Here is a 22,944-nt window from a genome sequence, read left to right as displayed (position 1 = left end):
GTGCATGTGTGTGTGTGCTCACGCTCCTGAAGGCCACAGGACAAGCTCAGGTGTTGTCTTCAGAAACATCATCCACCTTTTTTTTTTTTTTTTTTGCAACAGCCTCTCTCGTGGTCTGTGAAGTAAGTAGGCTGGCTTGGCCAGCAAGCTCCCATCTCTCCCTCGCCCATGCTGGAGTGGCAGGTGCCCACCGCCAAGTCCCTCCTTTGTGCATGGGCTGTGGGGGGTTCGATTCGAGTCCTCGTGCTTGTGAGGAAAGCACTTTACCCACCGAGCCTCTTCCCGTCACACTGCTCTCGGGTGCTCATGTCAAGCCACAGTGGTCATTGCTGGAGCAGTTCCCTTCCCAGACCATTCTGACCTCCAGCCTTGCCAGCTTTGGTCATGTGGACACGTCAGCGTGACTGCTGCAGAGACACCTCAGAACCATTGTGTGTCCCGGTCTCATCACCCTCCCTCCTTTTAAAGCTCACTTCTCCTTCTGTGTTCCCTATATTAATGATGTGCACAGACATTATACTTGCCACTGCAAATGAACTGCAGATTCATGCACCACTTTGTGCATCTGGATTTACATGGGTACTGGGGAATCGAACCTGGGAGGCAGGCTGTGCAAGAAAATGCCCTTAACCTCTGAGCCATCTCCTCAGGCCTGAATAGCCATTTTTCTAAGATAGATGCTCAACTGTCTCCATATATGCTATTTTTCCTCCTTCAAGCCTTCCTCCCTGATGTCAGGCACTGTTTTAGACTCTGGTGCATAGCAGTGAAAAAGCTACAGGTCCATAACCTTTGGGAGTTTACCAGCCTTTACTCCTGAGAGGAGAAATATCTGAATTGTGGTGGCCATGAGTGTAGTCTGAAACACGTTTGAGATATGCTCTAACTTCAGTCATGTCTTCTACCTGCATTTCGAGTTTCTTTGCACCTTACTTTATTCGTGTGAGTGTAGTGCATGTGTCTGTGTGTATGCGCATGTGCGGATGTGTGTTCCTGTGAACACACACGTGGAGGCCAGAGCTGAGCTGTTCTCTGCCACTCGTCCTCTTTTATTTTCTTGAGATGGAGTCCATACTGAATAGGACTGGCTGCGAACTCCAGAGATGTCCCTGTGTCTTCCCTCCACCCCCCAGCAACAGGACTGGGGTTGCAGGCCTGTGGGGCTCAACTTTTTAAAACAATATATGTTGCTTATTTATTTATTTATGAGACAGAGATATAATGGGCATACCAGAGTCTCCAGATGCACGTACCATCTTGTGCATATGGCTTTATGTGGGCACTGGGGAATCAAACCTGGGTCCTTTGGCTTTGCAGACAAGTGCCTAAAGTGCTAAGCCATCTCTCCAGCCCTGACCCAGCTTTTTACATGGGTGCTAAAGATCAAACTCAGGTCATCGTGTTTATGTGACAAGCATTCTTACTCACTGAGCAATCTCCCAGCTCCCCCCCCTTAAATTTTTTATATTAGCCATTCATTCATACCTCTCCCCAATACCAATGGATGTATAAGGCCAAACTGTCCATTTCTTCACCCCAAACGTACCCTTCCCCTACTCTTCTGCCATCCAATACACTGAAACTTCATCTCTCCCTGTAGCCTAGGCTCCAAGCCTTGAAACGTACTTATGATCTCTCTCTCTCTCTATCTCTACCTCTACCTCTCTCTCAAACCCCACATGCAGTCTCATAGAAAACTTGGAAATAGATAGGCAAAATGACGATCTATGTCACCATCACTATCTCTACTGTTACCATCCCAGCTCAATTCCCATAACCTGCCACTCGAACTGTGAGCCTATCTGCTTTAAAAAATCATATATTATGTATTTGCAAGCAAAGAAAGGGAGAGAAAGAGATCATGGGCACCCCAGGGCTTCTTGCCACTGCAACCAAATTCCAGATACATGTGCTACTTTGCACACCTGACTTTACATGGGTACTGGAGAATCAAAGTCAGGCTATCAAGCTTTGCAAGCCAATCGCTGAGCCATCTCTTAATCGCTGAGCCTATCTTCTTAATTTGACTCTCTGCAAGCATTCTCACCCCATGAAGCCTGTTTTTTCTGTAGCCATCAGAATGATCCTTTCAACACGTACCCTATGGTGTATTCCCATAAACATTACCTCTGAGTTCTGTGAGCTCAAATCATTCTCTCCCTTGCTCTTTGCACCCCACTTGCATAGACCACCTTGTTATTATTTTTTTTTTATTTTGAGGCAACCCCAACAGAAAGAGAGAGGGAGAGTGGAGAGAATTGGTGCTCCAGGGCCTCCAGCCACTGTAATTGAACTCCAGATGAGTTTACCACCTTGTGCGCATGTGCACCCTTGCATGCTGGTGTCGCCTTGTGCGTCTGGCTTATGTGGGATCTGGAGAGTCAAACATGGGTCCTTAGACTTTGTAGTCAATTACTTAACCAATAACCCATCTCTCCAGCCCCCACCTTGTTATTTCTTGAATACACAAAGCACAGTTTATTTTCCACCAACATCTCACCATGTAACCAGATCTGGACCTCACTAAGTTGCCCAGTCTGGCCTTGAACTTATAATCTTCCATGCTTCACTGCACCTGGCTTGCCAAGGACACCTTGCCTCAGTAATATCAAGTGAGTACCGAAGTATCACCTTGCTAACAAGATTCGCTCAGCATCCTTTCCTGAATGACAGCCACTGCTCACTCATGTACATTTATGTTTCTTGACTTCATAGTACTTTCGCCGTCCATCTAATGTTTAGTTTTCTATTTGCTCATTTCTTATCTCCTTCAACCAGGGTTTTTCCTTCTGACAATGGATTTCATTCGGCTAGGTGGAACCCCCCACCACCCAACACTGATAGCAGAGTCAGGTGCATTGTAGGAGATCAACAAACATTTGATGAAGAAATGGATGAATATTCAAGGGACCTGAAGAGGTGTGAATAAACATTTGTGCAACAGATCTTAGCATCTGGCCCCAGGATTAAGTTTGGGGAAACCAGAGACGGGAATGCATGTACTTGCAGTACCATTCCGGGTGGGTAAAAACTGATTTGTGTCTCATGTTGCTGAAAAAAAAAAGTCTTTTCTGTTCAAGAAAACCTTGCCAAACCCTTCCCTAGTGTGCATCACATTCTTCTCTAGGTTACAGGAGAACAGCGACGGCTGGAGGCGGACAGAAATTGAACATCACAAAAATGGGGTAGCCGACAAATGCCAGTGACAGAAACATTTTAAGAAGAGATGAGTGGGGCTGGAAAGATGGCTCCATTGTTAAAAGCACTTGTTTGCAAGTCTGGAAGCCCAAATTCAATACTCTCCAGAACCATGCAAAACTGGACATGGTGTAGCACGTGCCTTTGTGGTCCCAATGCTCCCACAGTCCCGGGGCAGAGCCGGGGGAACCTGCAAGCTTGTGAGCCAGCTAGTCTGGCACACACAGTGGCCAAATGACAAGAGAGATCCTGTCTCGGAAAAAAAAAAAAGGTGGACATGCCAGGCATGGTGGCACACACCTTTAATCCTAGCATTGGGAGGCAGAGGTAGGATTGCTATGAGCTCGAGGCCAGTATGAGACTACATAGTGAATTCCAGATCAACCTGGGCTAGAGCAAGACCCTACCTCAAAAAACAAAAACAAAAAAGGTTGTCAAAGAAGACAAATATCCTGAGCTTGTCCTCTGGCCTACACACACACACACACACACACACAAATGAATAAAAAATAAAAAAGAAGCGATGAGCCTTATCCCAGTGTGACAGTGATTTTCATCACAAGGGCCCAGGGCGAGTGTGAACAAGTACTGAGGAATGTTACTGCGACTCAGTTGCTTGAGTTGCCAAAAGGATGTGATTCATGCATTATGCGAGTGTAAACAAGACCAGGCTAATTTGAGACGCCCTCAAAATCAAAGATATAAGTAGCTTCCAGATCTTTCAACCAACAGTGAATGTGTTGTTAGGGTGTTACTACACACTGGGCTGGTTGGACTGTCCATGTCCCAGGGGGTGTGTGTGAATGACAATGTGGCCCGTGCTGAGAGAAGCAGGAACTGAGCATGAGAGACGCGCCTGCTGCCCGGAGCATGACTGCGCTCTGCGGCTCATACAACCAGTAACCAAGCCAGCTTGAGCACCGGAGATGTTGCTGTACTTTCCATGGCAACGGGAACATGAAATTAAATGTCCTTGGTCTGGGCAGTCTATCTGTGGACAGACTGATCAAGACTGAGAGAAGACTGTTTTTTTTTTTAAGTATATTTCTGCATTTTCAGTCAGTGATCTTGACATGAGTCTAGCTAAACTACCCATCGCCCTGAAAGGTGTTTTTAAAAACAATTAATTTACTTGTGTGTGCGTGAGCAAGAGTGAGTGTGTGTGCACAGGCATGCATAAGTGTGTGAATGACAGGGCCTCTTGCTGCTGAAAATGAACTCCAGATACTGTTGCCACTTTTTTATCTGGCTTACATGGGTGGCTTGGTACTGAGCCTTAACCAGAGGACTTTACAAGCAAGTGACTTTAACCATGGAACCGTCTTCCTAGCCCCTTCCTACTGAAAATCTTATCTTTGGTAATATTGTTGGAATAATGGGGCTTCTGGACATGTTAGATGTCCAGGGAAGAGACAGGCATGAGCAGCTATACCACTAGGAAAATATGGTAAAATATTCATGGCAATGAATGTGAGACTGTTCTCCCTCTAATCCTGTGCACTCATTAAAGAAGAACCTCTGTGGTAACAGAAAAGAGCCACTGATCCATCCTTAAAGCCAAAATATCCCAAGTGGTCCTGGTGTTGAGAGAATGGGGCTAGAGAAATCCTTGTGGAACATGGCTTAACCCAAAGGATGTAGACATAATAACTGGCCTATCTGTTAATAGGGTGAAGAACATGGGCGCTGTCCATGGTCCTGAAAGGGCCGGTCGTTGCCTGTGGTGCTGAACCATGGAGTTTAGGCTGGGTGAAGGACTGAATGGAGCGTGTGGTCCATGCTGAGGAGATGAGAATAGCTACATCTCTGTGGGTAAGAAGAAAGCAACTGAAGGAAGAAAAGAGATGAATGTTTGGGAGAGAAAGTGCCCAGTTATTTAATCAAGATGTCTCTGTTTGCCAGAATGAGATCCAAATGACTTAAAAAGGAAGACTATTCCTTCTAAAGAGTTTTTGGTCAAAAAACTATTGAGGGGGCTGGAGGGATTGCTTTACAATTAAGGCGCTTGCCCACAAAGCCTAATGACCTGAGTTTGATTCCCCAATACCCAAGTAAAGCCAGATTCACAGTGGGGCATACATCTGGAGTTTGCTTGCATAGCTAAAGGCCCTAGCACACTCATTCTCTCTCCCTCCCTCCCCCCTTCTCTCTCTCCTCTACCTTTCTCTGGTTGCAAATAAATAAAAAATATTTTTAAAAAACTATTGATGGGCTGGCTGTGGTAATGAACACATTTAATCCCAGCACTCAGGAGGCAGAGGTAGGAGGATCACTGTGAGTTTGAGGCCCCCTTGAGACTACATAGTGAATTCTTATTCAACCTGAGCTAGAGAAAGACCCTTCCTTGAACAAAACTATTGAGGGAGGGGAAATTTGTTTCCCGGGAGAGAAGAGAAGTTGCTTATGACATGATCTGGGAATGTCTTAGCCCTGGAAGCTCAGGAAGCTGAATCAAGTCAGGTCTACAGACTCTGAGTGATAATTACTCAAAAATCCCAGAGAGCAGGGCTTGGAGGATGGCTCACTGGATAAAGTGCTTGCTTCAGAAGCATGAGGATCTGAGTTTGGATCCTCAGGACCCACAAAACTCTGGACCCTGTAGTGAAATCACAGCACTACTACAGCGAGGTGGACGGTGGAGAGAGCATGATCAGGACACGTGTGGACCTAGCTAGCTTGGCAAATGTAGCTGTGAAAAATGAGAGACTGCCTCAAACGAGGTGAAAGGTGAAGGCCACCACTTGGGAATTTCCCTCTGACCTCCACACATGCTCTGTAGCATGAGTACACACACACACACACACACACACACACACACACACACACACATGTGCCAGAGAAGGGCTGGGGAGATGGCTCTGTAGGTAAAGTTGTACAAGCATAACAACCAGGGTTCAGATCCCAGCACCCCATAACAGCCACAGGTGGTGCTTTGCACCCGTAATCCCAGTGCTGGGGACACAGAGACCAGAAATCTCTGGGGCTTGCTCACTACCTACACTAGCCAAATTGGTGAGCTCTAGGCTCAGTGAGCAACCTTGTCTCAAAAGATAAGACGGATAATGGCTCAGGAAGACACTTGATGTCCACCTCTGGCTTCCATGCATACATGCATGAGCACCTGCCCACACACACATGTGCCCACACACATACAAACATGCATATACACATGCACATTGCACAAGCAAGAAAGCCCAGAGGGTTAGTGTGACTTTGTTTAAATACCCAATAGGCTTGGATTTAGGAAGCATGAGTTTGGATACTGATGAGGTATTTTGAAACCTGTGGCCCTCCATTCTAGGTTTCCTAAACTAGAGATAACCTTTCCCTGTTCATGTGGTACTGGTGTTTGGAGCACTGAATAATGTAAGTGAAACACTTTGTAAGACAAGTGCTGTGCAGATGTGCAGTGCTTACATTAATGTTCTCATTATCCATGTGATTTAATAACCAATGGTCACTTAGTCTATTTCGACACCACGCCACTAGCTGTCAGCATTTAAACTAAATAAACACGAAGTATCATTTGCAATTAAAGTCAATATAAAACTTTATAATGCTCCACTTGGTTTCCCTTTACATCTTCTTCAGTGTGTGAATACTTTTGAATATGATTCAGATTCTCAAAATAAAAGTTTTTATTTAATGAAGTAATTTAAATGACAATGGCTCCAAAGAACCTGAAGGAGATTTATGCTGTGGATAAGAAGTTTTGTTTAAAACATATAGAGTCTACTTTCTTTCTCTTTTCCTTGCTCCTAATCTTCCCTCCCACAGCTCCTGTACTAGTCTCTAGGACATTATCAGAATACGTTAGTGTGGGGCTAGGGTGAAGGCTCAGTAGGTAAGGCACTTGCCAAGCAAACATGAGAAATTGAGTTGAGATCCCCAGCGCCCATGTAAATGCCAGGTGGGCTTGGTGGCCCACCATCATAGAACTGAGGAAATGGAAACAGGATGGTGGGGGGAACTCAGAACAAGCTGGCAAGATTTCCAGGTAGACAAGACAAGTAGGCAATCTTTGGGCTCAAGTAAGAGACCCTGCATCAGTAAACTGGAAAAATGGACTGATCAAAGAAAACATTCAATGGCAACCTATGGCTTCCATATGCATGCACACACACACACCCAGACACATGGATACACACATATGTTATAGATATGTAGAATTTTAGAATTCTTTTTTTTGAATTCTTGAAGGAATTCTGGCAAGAAATGTTAATTCTTGTCATTTTTATAATTATGGCACAATGGTTTATATTGACTGTCAACTTGACAGGACCTAGAATCACCTTCAAGGGATTATGTAAATCAGTTAGCCTCTGGGCAGGCCTGTGCGGGATTATCTTGATTCAGTTAATTAAAGCGAGAAGACCCGCCTCGACTGTGGGCAGCGCCATTCCGGGCGCCTGGGGAAAGCTGGCTGCACATCAGCCTTCTCTTCCTGTTTGCTCGCTGTGGACTCCATGTGACCAGTTCTGCTTCAAGGGCCTGCCAGTGTGTCTTCCCAGCCATGATGGACCATGACCTGGAGCAGACCCTTCCTCCCTTAGGCTGGTTTGTGGTCCGATACCTTGTCCCAGCAACAAGAAGTTGACTGTTTCATACGGCTTGCCATGACCAGGTATATTTAAGTAAACCACAGATTTTGTAAGGATGAGGAGCAGGCTTGCTTTGCCTTTGTGACGTTCTGGTGGCAGTTGGTTTCATAACTGATTTCTGGAGGTCCAGCTCAGCAGCTTATTATTACCAGGACCGTGCGTGGAAAATGCATCGAGGCATGCCGTGACTCTTCAGGCCACTTTGCTGTGTGCATCTCTCATTACAGCTCTTACCAAACTGCAGTGACCTCCAGACCGACTTCCGGACCTCAGCATTTGCTTGACTTGGCAGGAAGCAACACAATTGAGCTCTCCATGTTTCCTGAAATCCTGTCTCTGTGATCCACACAGAGTTTCATGAATAGTTTCTTTTCTAAGGAGCCAGTAAATGCTGGAGCTTCTGGGGTTCTGTCTCGGTCCACTTTTCACTCCACGGAATCAAATATTTTCTCCTATGGATTCAACTTCCACTCAAAGTTCCCTTCTGTGCCAGACCTGACACTGAACATGCCTGTTCTTTTTGTGTATCACCTAGGTGACCAGCTATTCTATCATAAATCCATGGGCACATTTTCTCCCACACTCCAATCATTCACAGTCATCCCTGTCTGGCCTCTGTGTTTTCTAACTCATTGGCATCTTGGCAAATGTTTCCTGTATATTCATAGCTGCCAATCACATTACGTCACTCCTCTTATGATATCTTTGTGTTCTGCATTTATGTGTGTGGTGCGTGTGTATGAATGCTTGTATGTGTGTGGGCACATGTATGTGCATATGCATGCGTGTGTGGAGGCCAGGGGCAACCTTGGGTATTATTCTCCAGAACATTATCCACTTGTGTGTGTGTGTGTGTGTGTGTGTGTGTGTGTGTGTGTAGCATTGTGGTATGTATGCCTGTGATATATGCACATGCATATATAAATACATGCTTCCTGCGCACATGAGTGTGGAGGACAGAGGAAGACCCCTGATGTCCACCTCTATCACTCTTTTGCCTTACTTGCCTGAGACAGTCTCTTTCTCTCGTCCTCTATGTCTCTTTCTCTCTGAACTTGGAGCTACCTGGTGGAGAGTTAAACCAGCTGACCAGTGAGCCCCACGATCCCCCTGACTCTGTCTCCCTCAGTGCTGGGGTCACAAGCACGGACAGCCATGTCTACCTCTTGGCATGGGCATTAGGAATTGAACTCAGGTCCTCATGCTTGCGCAACCAGCATCTTATCCAGTGAGCCATGTCGCTACACATCATCCACTTCTTTTTGAGACTGGCCTGGAGCTAAACAACTGGCCTAGACAAGAGCTCCATGGATCCTCCTGTCTCCAGCTGCCCCCGCACCGTGCTGGGACTCCAGGTGCACGCTGTCACACCTGTCATCTTATGAGTACTGGGATGGCAGGTGCTGGGCCCACGGGCCTATCTCCCCAGCCTCTGACTCTGCCTTTCAAAGGCCTTCCAACCCCTTCCAGATCAATCTGCACAACACATTCCACCTGGTAGAACCTGGTCTCTGCTCACTTCCATCCATCTGCTTTCACTTCCTGGAATTTGCTGAGCTCCTTTCCACTCTTGCCCACTTTGTGTCTCTCTCACCAGTGCCTCTCCCCTCCTTGCCCCTAAGCTGGCTTCTATAGTGCCTTCAGTTTTGTGTAAATGTCAGTTCTTCAGAGCAGACTGTTCCGCCCATCTAGACTAAGTGAGCTTCCTCTGTCATCCTTTCCCACAGCGCCCAGTCCTGCCACGGTGGCCATTCAGCCATCATCTGCTCAGATGACCACTCCCCGGCTAGAAAGTGAGCATTCTGATGCCCGCAACCATGTCCGTCTTTCTCCGGCCACATCCTGGGCACCTGAGACAATGAACACAGGTGAGGGCTTGCCTAATCCCGAGGGAATAGAGGAATGAGTGGATAAACGGTGGTAACTCTCTCAGAGACCATTCAAGAGGACTGTCATGAATGTCGATCATGATTGTTCAGCCTAATTTCTGCTGTCGGTGCCTAGTTTGACCTTAGAGTGAGAGGTATTGATTCTACGCATTAAGGATGCTGAACCCAGCTGGGATTCTCTCGTGAAGAAAAATCAGCCTGGAGCTGAAATATAGAGGCAAGAAAATTGAAATGGTAGGGGAGCATATGGGAGGGGAATTCAGTGGCATCTTCTAAGACAGGGTCATTGGTATATAGTGGAAGAACTGTGGCTGAGGAGCCAGGAGACCTTGGGTTAGCTCAGGCCCTTCTGCTGAATTACTTTCTGAGGTTAGACCTCATTTTTGCCTCTAGAAGCAGTTACTGCCCAGGCCACAGAGATGTCACAAGATCTCTCTGTGCTCGGCACCTTTTGAACTTGGAAGTAATATTATGGCTATGACTTACTGTGACTCTGACCTTGAGGGGAAACAAAAGTTTTCCCCAATTAAGATGTGGTGGGGGGCTGGAGAGATGGCTTAGCGGTTAAGCGCTTGCCTGTGAAGCCTAAGGACCCCGGTTCGAGGCTCGGTTCCCCAGGTCCCACGTTAGCCAGATGCACAAGGGGGCGCACGCGTCTGGAGTTCATTTGCAGAGGCTGGAAGCCCTGGCGCGCCCATTCTCTCTCTCTCCCTCTATCTGTCTTTCTCTCTGTGTCTGTCGCTCTCAAATAAATAAATAATTTAAAAAAATTTAAAAAAAAAAAAAAAAAAAAAAAAAAAAAAAGATGTGGTGGGCTGGAGAGATGGCTTAGCGGTTAAGAGCTTGCCTGTGAAGCCTAAGGACCCCGGTTCGAGGCTCGGTTCCCCAGGTCCCACGTTAGCCAGATGCACAAGGGGGCGCACGCGTCTGGAGTTCGTTTGCAGAGGCTGGAAGCCCTGGTGCGCCCATTCTCTCCCTCTCCCTCTATCTGTCTTTCTCTCTGTGTCTGTCGCTCTCAAATAAATAAATAAATAATTAAAAAAAAAAGATGTGGTGGTGCATGCCTTTAATCCCAGTGCGTGGGGAGGCTGAAGTGAGGCCCTTGTCTGTTTTTTTAATTTTTATTTTTTACTTGAGAGAGAGAAAGTGAAAATGGGTGTGCCAGGGCCTCCAGCCACTGCAAATGAACTCTAGGTACATGTACCCCCTTGTGCATCTGGCTAACGTGGATCCTGGGGAATGAAACCGGGGGTCCTTTGGCTTTGCAGGCAAATGCCTTAACCACTAAGCCATCCCTCCAGCCCAAGGCCCTGTCTCTTGACAAGAAACCATGATCCTTGTCTTGGAGACCTCTACTCAGGGGACAAAGAAACCCTCACCATCACAGCAGAATTAGAAAACTGTGTATTTGAGGTGTATCTAACCACTGACTTTGAAGAAATGAAAGTTAAAGAAATGACAGATCAACGTAGATGAGAAAAGATGATGACGGTGTCCTTGGGAGGTTATTGGTAGAGGGTTTTTGTTTGTTTGTTTCAAGACAAATCTATGTATGTGTCACACAGGCTGCTGGGAGAGGCTGGCACTCCGGGTGGCTTTCAGAGCCCCGAAGATTATGCGGATCTGCGCCCAACCTGGAGCCCCCACCGAGCCTCTTTCTTTCTGCTTCTGGCTTCCATTGGACATGTCTGAGAACTGGGGCACCTACATGAACCCCTGTCCATGAGGCAATTCTGTGGTGGTTAATCCTCTTCTTAAGTATTCATTATTTCAGAGCCAAATATGTTCTCACGAACAGTAATTCCCCATTCCTTTCCTAAATGTCTAAAGAAAATATGCAAATTTTAATAAAAATTGACAGGTAGAAATGGGTTTTGGACAAAGTTCCAAAGCAAGGGCACTGTGAACATTATGTAAATGCCAAGCAAAATAATGTGGCCCATCGGTTTATCCCAGGGAGGCAAAGGGGACGTGGAAAACCCCGGGCGGTCACACAGCTCCGGGCTTTGAAGGAATCCACCTTTTGTTCACAAATCACATTTGGATTTGCTCCTTAAATTCTGTTTCCAAATGGGGACTTCTGGGAGAACTGTGCATCTCCACGGAGGCCGACACTTAAATGCGATTTCCCCCAGTGAGGCCGTTCTGCCTCTCGTCCGTCTGAGTTAGATGCACCCGAGATGACCTTCCAAAGGATTTGTTCCTCTTGCTTCTTATCACAGTTGATGATTATACGCATTTTTAATTATTATTCGCGTGTGTGCGTGTGCGTGTGTGCGTGTGTAGCAGTCAGAGGACGACGTGGGGGCACCAGTCCCTTCCTTCCACCTGGGTGAGGACAGAATCTCTCTAGTTACTGTTTTGCTGCAGGGTAAGCCAGACTGCTTGGCCCCATGAGCTTCAGGACTCCCTTGACTCTGCCCTGCACTGCCATAGGCCTGCTGAGGTGACAGACGCATGCGCCACTGCACTCAGCTTTCACGTGGGTGGCGGTGGGGTCTGAGCTCCGGTCAGTCGGCCTAAGAAGCAGGCGCCCCAACCACTGAGCCGTCTCCCCAGCTCTATGATTGGTGGTTATACCGATTTGTGTGTTAGTTTGGAGTGACGCCGCCCCAGTCATCTGTAAGTCCCAAGGCAGAGATGACACTTAGGGAACTCACAGTGTCCAGCGCAGTGATCAACACACGGCAGATGGTCCAAGTGGGTGGGTTTGTGGAATGTTTGCATGAAATATTGCCACTGGATAAAAACGTGATCATGGCAAGACGTTTTTAAAATTCTATAGCATATGTTTAGTGTTTTGAGACTTAAAAAAAAAAAAACAACTCTATAGCATGTGTTTAAACCTCTATAGCATATGTTTAGTGTTCTAAGACTTCACATTGCTTCAGGTTGAACCTAATGTTTACATTCTCTAACCTTTTACCGTTTTCAACTTGTTACATCTCTTCCCCAGAACAACAAAATATTTGTCATTAAGAAACCATTATTGAGGGCTGGAGAGATGGCTTAGTGGTTAAGGTGCTTGCTTGCAAAGCCTGATGGCCCAGTTTTAGTTCCCCAGTACCCACGCGATGCATAAAGTGGCACGTGCATGTGAAGTTCATTTGTAGTGATAAGAGGCCCTGGCAGGCCCATTCATTCTGTGTGTGTGTGTTTGTCTTCCTATGTTTGTAAATAAATAAATAAAAAGAAACCAATATTTAGAAAGGTAGCAGAATATAATGGTTAAGCTGTTGGATCAGGGAGCCAGAATACCTGAGCTTAAATCCAAACTCTGCAGGTGACCGGCTGCGAGGCTACAGAAAGGTAACGTCCTCCCATGTGCCTCCATTATCTCGCCGCCCAGCAGTCACAGTCACAGCAGTACGAAGGCCCGAGAGGCGGCTCGGCAGGTAGGAGCCCTTGCTGCCCAAGCGTGAGAACCTGAGTTCAGTTCCCAGCACCCAAGTCACAGAAGCTCAGCGTGGCCACACATGCCTGTGACCCCAGTGCTGAAGAGGGACTGAGACCAGAGCACAGCTAGAGCTCCCTGCTCAGCCAGTCTAATAAAATAAAAAATAAAAAAGAGGGAAGTTGGCCATGGTGGCTCACGCCTTTCATCCCAGCACTGGGGAGGCAGAGGTAGGAGGATCGCCATGAGTTCGAGGCCACCCTGAGACTCCATAGTGAATTCCAGGCCAGCTTGGGCCAGAGTGAGACTCTACCTCAGAAAAAGAAAAAAAAAAAAAAAAAAAAAGAAAAAGAAGAAGAAGAAGGAAGGAAGGAAATGGGGAAGGGCTGGAGAGATAGCTCAGTAGTTAAACGAATTTCCTGTGCAAGCCTAAGGACTTGACAAGACCTGGGTTCAATCCTTGGGACCCCCACACACAGCTGGGTGTGGTCACTCTTGTCTGTGACACTAGTCCCGGAGAGGAGCAGAGATCCTAGCATTGCCTGAGCTCATGAGAAAAACTGTGAGCTCCAGGACCAGTTAGAGACTCTGGCTCCAATAAGGACAGGTGGATGAGCAATGGAGCATGACAGCCAGGGTTCTAGTCCAGCCACTGTAGGTGAATGCACATGCCTCGGGTGAGTGCATGGGGTGCTGCATGAGGACACACACACACACACACACATATGCATGTACACACACACATATATGCATGTACACACACATATGCATGTACACACACATATGCATGTACACACACATGCATGTACACACATGCATGTACACACACATGCATGTACACACATGCATGTACACACACATATATGCATGTACACACACATGCATGTACACACACATGCATGTACACACACATATGCATGTACACACACATGCATGTACACACACATATGCATGTACACACACATGCATGTACACACACATATGCATGTACACACACATATGCATGTACACACACATATGCATGTACACACACATATGCATGTACACACACACACACACACACAGCTAGAAAAAAAAGCATGGGGAGCGCCAGCTTCAATGAGAGACTTTGTTTTAGGGAAATACGGCAGAAAAGAAGAGTGGTCCCCACATACAAGTGCAGGGTATACATGATTTATACATTCACACGCGTACAGTATAAACACACGCACCCCAGAACATAACACTGTGAGGTAGCCAAGTGAATTACATGAGTGAAAATAAATCTGTTACTTGGAAAGATTACATTAATCTCGGGCCTTGTCACGTAACTATTAAGTCGTTGTCCTAGAAGTGCCGCACAATCTGTCTGATGTCACATGAACCTCTACGGATTCCCAGAAGCACGATGATCCACCAACCCAGAGGTGGAGAGTCTGACAGTGGTGAGGTGGGGATCCAGCTAGAGCTGTGAGTTCGAGGCCACCCTGAGACTACATAATGAATTCCAGGTCAGTCTGGACTAGAGCAAGACCCTACCTCAAAAAAAAAAAAAAAAAAAAGCTAGGATTGGAATATATTTGATCTGAAAGTACCAGCGCAGTGTTGGGATGCACCCCTTCCATCAGCTAGGAGTCGGTGGTCCCGCCAGGCTATCTTGATTCACTCTACCCCTTGCTTGGTTTCGGGTGGGTCAGCAAGCTATGAATCAGCCAATGCTTTGAGAGCTATTGACTCACACTTGGCCCATGAACATGCAAGGATCCAACAAACACTACAGAAAAGTACATCACAAGGGGTCCTGGGCTCAGTTAGTAAAGTGTTCGCCTCGTCAGTGTGAGTGCCCGAGGGCAACTCCCGGAATCCACACAAAGTGCCCAGCGTGGTAGCGTGCGCCTGCCATAGCGCCATGGAGGTGGAGACGAGATGATTCCTGGGGCTCCCTGGCCAGCTAACCCGTCTGAATTAGCTAGCGAGGTCCCCTGTCTCAAAGAAGGTTGGTGTCCTTGAGGACCGCACTTAAGGTTGCCCTCTGGCTTCCACATACATGCACCCCCTAAAACACACATGTGATCAGGCTTAAACATGCATGCACATTAAAAAAAGAAAAATGAGCCGGGTGTGGTGGTGGTGCCCACCTTTAACCCCAGCACTCAGGAGGCAGAGGTAGGAGGAGCACTGTGAGCTCGAGGCCACCCTGAGACTGCAGAGTGAATTCCAGGTCAGCCTGGGCCACAGTGAGATCCTGCCTCAAAAATCAAAATAAATAAATAAATAAATAAAATAAAAATAAATAAATAAAATAAAAAAGAAAAGAAAAATGTACCACAACTTTGTTAAAAAAAAAAATAAACAGGGCTGGAGAGATGGCTTAGCGGTTAAGCGCTTGCCTGTGAAGCCTAAGGACCCCGGTTCGAGGCTCGACTCCCCAGGACCCAAGTTAGCCAGATGCACATGGGGGCGCATGCATCTGGAATTCGTCTGCAGTGGCTGGAAGTCCTGGCGTGCCCATTCTCTCTCTCTCTCCCCCTCTCTCTCTCTCCCTCTATCACTTTCTCTGTTGCTTTCAAATAAATAAATAAAAATAAACCAAAAAAATTTTTAAAAAAATAAACAAAAATATCGAGAGATGGCTGGGCAGTCAAGAGTACTTCCTGAGAAGCAAGAGGGTGTGAAACCACTAAGCTTGATACCCCAGGACTCATGTACGTGGTTGGGCATGGCCACACATATCGGTACCCCAGTCCCGTGGGGAACAGAAACTGCAGGATCACTAGATCTCACGAAGATGGCAAACCCTGGAATCAGTGGGGATTCCCTCCCAAGACAACATACAGAGGCGTAGTGGAAGGGACACGGCTGATGCTCCTCTGGCCTCCACCCATGCGCTGGGGGTGCTGCGTCGTATCAACACACACGTGTGTACACTGCACACACACACACCATATCATATCACATCCGCATGTTCACGTGAAACAAAAATCACATGAAAACATGACTGCTTTGTTATCAAAGCTATCTTTTAGGTTGACTTCTCCGTGCTGGATGCAATGCTAAATACCACATGCATGGGTGTATTTTAATCATCACATCATCATATGAAATAGCCCCTTTCTCACCCTCTTCTGAAGAGGAGACTCTAAGCCTTGGAGGCTGATGTAGCTAAGGTCAGAGCCCACCAGAGATCTAAGTCCTGGTTCTTGTCTCTTCTGCCCAGTGGGTAAGTGAATAAAGCCATCACCCCGGATTCTTCCTGGGGTCTGCGGTGCTAAAAACGCACAGAATCCACTGAAGGTTATCACTTGATGCTTTTTCAAAACATGAGTGATCAGCATTGTGACCAAGACGTAGAATATTTCCTAACAGGATGCCCCACGCCTTCTCCCAGCGGCTCCAGGTAGCTACAGTGCTGATCTCCAGCATCCGACTCTGCACTTTCTGGATGTTTCCGACATATTGCTTGCCACTCTACTTTGAGCACAGTAACCTCCTTTCCACTTTCCATCTACCTAAATAAAGCTCTCCTACTCTTCAAGGCTCCTCAGCTCCCCATTCTTAGGTGCAGCCTCTAATCTGTGCTGCCCACAGCTATGTGAACACCACGTAGTCATAACAGCGATAAGCACTCCTGAACTCTTCTCCCTCTTTCCCCCAGGATGGAGTCTAAGGCAAGGCCAGGCTCACAGCCCCCTAGGACTGAGTCTAAGGCAAGGCCAGGCTCACACCCCCCTAGGACTGAGTCTAAGGCAAGGCCAGGCTCACAGCCGCTGACACACCCACGCTGCACTCTAAATGCCTAGATTTCTCTCGACAGGGCGCAAACAAAGCCTTGCAACCAGGCAGTGCCAAAGAGCCTTGGGGAAATGCCCCACACTGTGTGCGAAGGGCAGGGATCCTGTTCCCACTACCAGTCATGGCTACATGACCTTGAGTGAGTCACCGAAACTGAAAAGCCAACGCTCCATTTCTTTATAAGTGTGCAGACAAATAGCATAGGAGTCAGAGCTTATAAAAGAGGCTAATCCTTTCTGTCCGGATGCCCGCTTAATCCTTTTGGGGTCACGTGACTTGGGTCTTAGCATTGTGGAGACGAAAGGAGGGGCGGTTTGTACCTATGGTGCTTAATAATAGCAAAGCTAGGACTCTGACCAAGGCCTGGCTCGGTCCACAAGGCCCGTGCTTTTGGTCATTGTGTCCTATGCTGGCTCGTGGCCACTCTGGCTCCCATTTGCTTGGATGAACTGGCCCTAAGTCATGGCTTCCGTCATGTCTGGAGATGCAAAGGGAAGTGCTGTGACTAGCGGAGTAAGGAGAGCAAATGCAGGACCAAGGGACCAGAGGGACTAACTCCCTAAGGACAAATAGTCCGCACTCCCTCCTAGGGGATGGTGACGGGGGAAGGGAAGGGGCCTGCTTGCTTGCGAGAGAAGACGCCGTCCTGTTTGGATCGTATTCCCGAGCAGCCGGGAACACCCAGCCGTGGCTTTCATGCAGTGCCTTCTCATGGAGCTGCGAACGTGAGCAAAGTAACGGACACGAAGGAGAGCGAGAGCCTGCCCTTCGCCCACTCTCGCTGTGGTGGCAGAGACACATGCAGAAGCGAGGCTCCCATAGGAAGCACGCAGGCAGGCACAACTGAGGAGGGAGGGGCCCTGCGAGAAGGGACTCTCTCCAGCACCTGGAAAGGCAGCTAAAATGAGGGCAGGAAATGACTGTGAAAAAGAAGAGCCAGGTAGATGCTGAATGAAAACGATGAAGGGATGGAGGGCCAGGGAATCCGGGCTCATAGCATTTGCTATCAGATTATCTGAGTCCTAAGAGCAGGGAGCCTGCGGTGGAGGCCGAAGGTTTAGGAGCCTTGCTGGCTTGACTGGGCTCTGACTCTAGGGAGCATGGGACCACAGCATGTGTCCAGAGTCAGTCTTGATGCATTGTTTTCTCGGAAATATTAATTCGTGTGGGGAGGGGGAACATCTTTGACACATTTTACCATCATACACCATTCTCAGATTTCTAGAAATTCCATTTCCTTCTGCTGGTTATTATCTTAAAGTCATCCTTGTAGACATATATACTCTTTTATATGTCTGGGGCAAAGGAAATGCTAATGCTTCTCTTTCTTACATGTTTATCATTGTTATTACCACCATTATTGGGCTGCTAAGTAAGGGGACAGGGAAATCGGAAATGACTTTCTAGGACCACTCTAAAACCGTCCTAACATTTTAGACCAACTTTATGCCATTTCAAAACATTTTGTTCCCATCAGTCTAAATGCAATTCATTGCTCTGTGTCATTTCAACCTCCCTCCCACACCATGTGGTTAGAAAGCCCAACCTTTAGCTTCTGTTACTCAAAATATGCATCTGTGACTCCTTCCACCTCGTTCATGGAGCAAGACCAGAAAATCTGATTCAAACTGAGTTCATAAACCATAGTAGATGCCAGGCTTTCCCCCTGGCACCAATCCAATCAGGTGAGCTCAAAGAAATCATGATCAAGAATGAAATTTGAATAAAACGGACTAGGAGGAGAAAAAGGGGAAAGAGGGAAAGGAAGAGGAGCAGAAGACAGAAGAGGAGGAGGAAACAGTCAGGGAGGGAAAGGTGGAGAAGAAGAAAAGGAAGAGGGGGAGGAAAAGGAGAAGGGGAAGAGGAAGTAGAAGAGGAGGAAGATTTCTCCAAGCACAGCAGGAGCCACAGCATGTCTGAAGGAGCTGTCCTGCTGGGGTTGCCATTTTAGCTCACCAAGAATGGTGGCTCTCTTTTCTCTTCTCTGAATATGTATAAATGCCCCAGAGCAGGCTGGACCACTTGCCTGGCTGCCTGGGTTCCACCATCTTTTCCATCAGAGTATCTTAACGCCTCTACCGTTGTCCAGTAGAATTTTCTGGAGAGTGTTGCAAGACACAGGGTGTTGGCCACCGCCCTCTGCATGTTCAGGTCCAGTAAGGCCCTGGGCAGCTTCTGCAGCTACTCCCTACCCTCTCCACTGGTCCTGGCATGGGCCAGCCTGCTGGTTTGCCCCTGGCCGGAGCCTCCCGCCACCACAAAGCGCTTCCTTGAGTTTGAGGTGAGACTCCTTTACCTCAGAGGAGCACTCCAATTTCTGTTCATTTTCATGTCACTTTTACAACCTCACCAATGCCACCAGGATTTTTGGCCTGTGGCATGTCAGGTTTGTTAAAAAAAAAAAAAAATTCTGAAATCACATCTTCTAATAAAACAGCCTTTGCTATCATAACTCTTTGGAAAGCATAAAGTTGGCCCTGATGTGGCCTGGAGAAACTGATGTTTTAGGATTTGACTATTATCCCCCCCACCCCATCTTCAGAGAAAGGGAAACAGTAGAATTCTACACAAATAGATTATTCTTTAAATATTTTCTGACAGAACCACGACTGTTTTATGAGAAGGCCACACACTTAGAAAGCCTACAAAACATGCTCCATGTGGGGGCCACAGACACGGTCTCTCATTCCTTCCCCCCGCCCCACCCCCCACCCATATCTCTGCATGGTCAGTCACAGAGTGGCCCCCGAGACCCACCGGCAAACCTTTGCTGCTCAGTCTGTCATCCAGGCAAGACAGAGACCCTCTCTTCTATGCCAGCTCGCCTCCGCTGCCAACCGAGAGCCCCTGGAGCACGCGGTCAGCTGAACATGGCAGCATGGCCTGAAGAAACTCCTTCTCAGGCCCAAAGGCCACCGGGGATTTCCTAGGAGAAGCAAGTATGAGACCCCAGCTTATGCAAATGTCTCCACTGGCTTCTGCTTCTCAAGGCGGATGCCCGCTCTGCCCAGTGTCTGCCCGTTACTCAGGGCACTAGGAGGAATCGTGCCTTGGTGGGCACCATCCCCACTTCCCGCAGGAGTGCCACCCAACTTGCTGGAGCTCCACAAAGGGCACTCTGGATGGAAGCAAGGCGGGGCGGCGCGGGGAGAGGCTTATGTGTGATTAGATAGTAAAGTAGCAAATGTGATTTTAAATGATCCCGTGGGACACGCCGAAGCCCAAGGAAGCAGAGAAGCTGCACTTAGACAGTGGTGCGCTGCCCATGACAGCCTCCCAGCCTGGACAGCGCTCGCCCGGCAGTGGGTCGAGCTACCCTGAGCCGGCAGAGCAGAGCTGGGCCCGTCGCGTGGGGCATTCTTGTCTCCCGATCTGTGTTCCGGAATGAACACTCATCTTCACTGAAAGGGTTTTGTCCTAAAATGTTTGTTTGTCCATGTGGTTGCTTGTTTGGTTTTTTTGGTCTGGAAAAAAAAATTCATTAAAAAAATTGGAATGATTTTCATAATCTTTTCGCAGATTTGGGACTGAGCTATGACCGAGAAAGCAAGGGCTTGAGATGAAAAGATAATCAAAGAGGTTCTTAAACCTCACAGGAGAGTTTTAAAATGTTTATCATTTATTTGAGAGAGAAAGAAAGGGAGAGTATGGGCTTGCCAAGGCCTTTTGTCACTGAAGACGAGCTCCAGACACATGCACCACTTGGTGCATCTGGATTTATGTGGCTACAGGGGAACTGAACCCCAGCCATACGGCTTTGCAAGCAAGCATCCTTAACCACTGAGTCATCTAACAGCACGAGATTTTCCTTAAGTGGGGTTAGGGTGATGACTCAGTGAGTAAAAGTGCTCCCCCCACAAGCATGAGGGCCTGAGCGTGGATCCCCAGTACTCACGTGAGTCACTCAAGGAGGTGTGTGCCTATGACCCCCAACACTGATGCTGGCTGGCTGGCAGTGAGAGGTCCTGTCTCCAAAAATAAGGTGGACAGTAAGACACGTGATGTTGATCTCTGGCCTAAACATGCACACACATGCATGCACGTGCACTCCACAGGTACAACCACACACATACACACACACAAACAGGATAAAGGAACCTATCCACAGAGCCATGGGCCAGAGAAGGTGATGCACAGTGTCCCATCCTGAGCCAACAGCTCTGCACTGCGTAACACTCTTTGGGCAGCCGTGGGAATTTTCATTCAGGGCCACTTGATAATGCAGGAGACTGGCTGAGGTCTTCATTCAAGACTTCCAAGTCAACTCCAAGTGGCTTCTCCCCTTGGGGCCGTGGGGACCACTGCTGTTCTTAGCTAAATGGATATATTATGCCCTACAAGCCACCCTCTCAATTCTTATGGTTATGCCCATATACTAAATGCTCCTCTCACTTTTGGTTAGAGAGGCCTCTCTTCAGATGGTGGAGACCTCTGGGTAGATTCAGAACTTACTGAAGCACCAGGAAGAAGTGACAGTGGAGTGTTCATCACGGAGCGACATCTTTATCACATCCTCCGAGGCTCAGGGACCATCGTGGAAGAGATGCTGGAATGAATGTGCGGCCAAAAGAAGGGGAGGAGTGTTCAAAATACTGTCTTCTGGACACATTGGCCTGTATATTCATTATTTCACAGGGGCTGGCGCTACCTACATAAGACCTGCATAATTGGAGGGAAAAATGATGACATCAAAACAGAAGAGAGACTAATTGAAAAACAAAGAAGTGGAGAGGGATTTGGGAAGAAGGAAAAGGAGGTGATGGGAGGGATTATGATCATGGTATATTATCTAAATTTATGGAAGTTGCCAATAAAGTTTTCAAATGGTTTCTTTAGGTCAACTTTTTTTTTTGTTGTTGTTTCGAGGCAGGGTCTCACTCTAGCCCAGACTGACCTGGAATTCACTATGGAGTCTCAGGTTGGCCTTGAACTCATGGTGACCCTCCTACCTCTGCCTCCCGAGTGCTGGGATTAAAGGCATGCGCTACCACTCCCGGCCTGGGTCAACTTTCTATTCCAATGAAGCCTTGATCTCTCCTGGCAGGGACCAATACTTGTGAAGGGACAGACCAATGAAAGGCAATGTCCCTGCTCCCAAAGTTTTAGTGTTTATATGTATATAGCAGAATAATGGGTAACTCAAATTATCCCTTTGTGTGTGTGTGTGTTACACACATGTGTACATGCATGTGTGTGCATGTGGGGTGCACTTGTGTGCATGTGTGAGTGTGTGTGTATGCGTGTGTGTGTGTGGCGGCCAAAGGTCAATGCCTGGTGTCTTCCTCTGGCTCTCCACCTTGTCTTTGGGGTTCTAAAAAATTTGTTATTTATTTATTTACAAGCAGAGAGAGACAGGCACACACAGAGAGAATGGGCATGCCAGGGCCTCTAGCAACAGCAAATGAACTCCAGCGGCACGTGCCACTTTGTGTATCTGGCTTTTCATGGATATTGGGGAATCAAACCCTGGTCGTTAGGCTTTGCGAGCAAGTGCCTCAACCACTGAGCCATCTCTCCAGCCCTCCCCACCTTCTCTTTGAGTCATGGTCTTTCACTGAATCCGGGGCTCACTGAATCAGCTATACGAGCCACTTACCAGGTGCCGGGGGGCCTCCAGTCTCACCCTCCCCAGTGCGGGGACCCCGAAACTCCACAGCCAGCTCCTGACAAGGGTGCTAGTGCCCTCGTCCTCGTGCGGCAAGTACTTCACATCTCCCTAGCTCTCAAATTACTTTTTAAAAACGTCTCTCCCAGCCAGGCGTAGTGGCGCACGCCTTTAATCCCAGCGCTTGGGAGGCAGAGGAAGGAAGAGGATTGCCAGGAGTTCAAGGCCAGCCTGAGACGCCATAGTGAATTCCAGGTCAGCCTGGGCTAGAGTGAAACCCTACCTCAAAAAGAAAAGAAGAGAAAAGAAAAGCTCTCCCTATGAAATGTCTTCTTGGACAGATAGATAGGGTATTTTAAGACCTTGTAAGGAGCATGCTGAGTACTCTGTCGCACATCCCTGCTGTCCAAGCCTGGGTCTGGGGAGGAGGAGAGAAAGACTGCAGGGAACATGAACCAGAAGAAGGAGATCCTCCCAGTCAGGGCT

Source organism: Jaculus jaculus, chromosome 17 (genome assembly GCF_020740685.1).
Source record: "Jaculus jaculus isolate mJacJac1 chromosome 17, mJacJac1.mat.Y.cur, whole genome shotgun sequence".
In the NCBI taxonomy this organism is placed as follows: domain Eukaryota; kingdom Metazoa; phylum Chordata; class Mammalia; order Rodentia; family Dipodidae; genus Jaculus; species Jaculus jaculus.
This window is presented reverse-complemented; position numbering follows the sequence as displayed.